Consider the following 2,510-nt stretch of genomic DNA (forward strand, 5'->3'; position numbering starts at 1 on the left):
TCTCCACTCCAGGGCTGCTTATGTGACTGGAAATATGCAAATAAACCTCATCACCTATTGGCTATAAAATCATAAGTTGGGGGGAGGGCCCTAAACTCACTTCCAAATATTTAAGCAAACTAATGAAGATCAAGCCTGCCAGCAAGAAGAGGGGGAAAGGGCAGAACGGAAAATTTGATTTTTCTGTGAGGTTCCTATTTGCTTTCCTTCAGGAGTGGCTCTCCAGGGTCCTGTCCCGGCACCCAACACAGATTTCTATCGATTTATTAAAAAAATAATAAATTAATTAAAAAAAATTTTTTTTATTACATACTCTGTGACCACCAGTTTTCCCAAGAGGGAAGTTAAGTATTGACATTGGTCAATGTGTTCATTTTTTTCTTTCCTTCCTTCCTTTCTGAATTCTGGGGCACATAGTGTCATTTAGGTACCCATGGACACACATTGCTTTGCAGTTTATATTTGCACACTCTGGTATTTTTTAACATTGGCAAGATGGATTAGTTTATGTGATGGAGAAAAGTCTACTGGCTCTGACTAGCTTATTAATTTCGTCTCCTACCAGTTATACCCAATCCTCAAACTAATGAAAAATGCGAGGATACTGTCTTATCTTCAGAGGCAGAAGGTCGAGGTCAAAAGTTTATTGAGTTAATGCTAAGTGAAAGACACCTATCACAAAAGACACATATTGTACGATCTCATTTATATGAAATGTCCAGAACAGGCAAATCTATCCAGAGAGAAAATAGGTTAGTGGTTGCCTGGGGCTGGGAAAGAGGGGTGGAAGGAGAATGTGGAGAGACTGCTATTGACTACAGGTTTTTTTTTGGGGGGGGGGAGGAATAATGAAAAAATGTTCTAAAATTAGATTATGGCAGATGGTTGCACAGCTCTGTAAATATACTAAAAACCATTGGATTGTACATTTTAAAAGGTGAATTTTATGGTATGTAAATTATATCCCAGTAAAGCTGTTAAAAAAAATATATGGAGGTGTGGAAGTAAAATAATAATAAAAATAAAACCACATTGGATATTGTGCTTTTCTGCCTAATTGCTCAGACTACTTTCAGATATCTTTCTATATGTAAGGGGTTTGCATTAGCCAGGAAAGGCAGTTACCTCTATATGTCCTACTTTACAGCTGAGAAACTGGGTGATAAAGTCAGAACCCCCCCCATACACTGTTTACACTGGATTATTTCTCTAAATATCTTTAATATTCGCCCACCTCACATAAGCACACACACACATAGGCACACACACAAAATAGGCATTTGTAGCTTAGAAGGGTCAAAGGCCCTACAGCTTTAATTAGGCTCACATTTTAAGTTTTTCTCAAGAAATAAAATAAAATCTGCTAATACCCAAATAATTCAAGGTTTGCTCTTTTGTAGAATAGAGTTCTATTTTTAAGTTGATATATTCAATTTCACAGCCCAATATATTGCCTCGGACTGTAATTATTAAACAATATACCGTACACACCATTCAACCATATAAGGGATGTAGAGAAATCTTGAAACCTGCTAAGAATCAAGCCCGTCAGAAGAACTTTAGAAATGGGACCAGAGACCATGCAGAGGATGAAGAGCTATGATGTAACAGTTCACCAAAAACTTCATGTAGTAAATTCTAACTTTAAAAATGACATAATAACTGAAGCGTGGAAATACCTATCGTCTTCTATGGAATATACTCAAGCAAACTGTTTTTATACATAGCTGTCATTTGCTAAGACAACCATACCAATCTACATTTCTCTGCCTTTCAGAGAACTGCAAGAGTTTATGGTCATTGCTAAAGGAAAGTCTGATGCTTATAACTCATTTTAAGAAATGATTTTCCAGGTTAACATAGAATCAAACCACATCAGCGTTGGAGTAATTTTTTTTTTTTTAATGTGCAACTGGTTTTGGAATGGCCTGTGCTGTCGCTCTGCTTGTCCATTAGAGTTGCAGAGATTTCCAGGAAGAATTTAACTCGCAGCATCTCAGCCCAGTAGAAAAGCAGCCGGGCTGGCTTCTCTCCAGGTGAAAGGGGTGGACAGGTGGGTGTGGTGGCAACGCCTTCTCCTGATTGGCTGTCTCAGTGGCGGTCGTGGTGCTTGCGTTCTCAAATACAGGCTTACGTGCTTTCCCAGTCAGGACTGCGTGTGCCTTAGGGAAGCATCCCTTCCGACTTCAGTAAGGATATTTGGTCACGGATAGCTTGAGGGCTTGACTTCTGTAACTGACATTTCCTTTGTGACAGCCGGAAAAAAACTTCAGATTAAAAGAAGCTGAGCTTTTTATAAACGTTTAACAAAATTGTACCCTTAAGGCAGGACGCTTCCTCCTGGTGTAAATTTAAAATCAGTGAGGAAAAATTTAAATGTGCATACCTAATGAAAGAACTGGAATCTACGGATGTAGGGAAGGTTTACCTTATTCTGTCTTTTTCTTCCTTTCGCTCTTTATTTCTTCTCTGTTACTCTCCTTTTCTCTCCCTCCCTCCCTCCCTCCCTC

Source organism: Elephas maximus, chromosome 22, assembly GCF_024166365.1.
Source record: "Elephas maximus indicus isolate mEleMax1 chromosome 22, mEleMax1 primary haplotype, whole genome shotgun sequence".
NCBI classification, from domain to species: Eukaryota; Metazoa; Chordata; class Mammalia; order Proboscidea; family Elephantidae; genus Elephas; species Elephas maximus.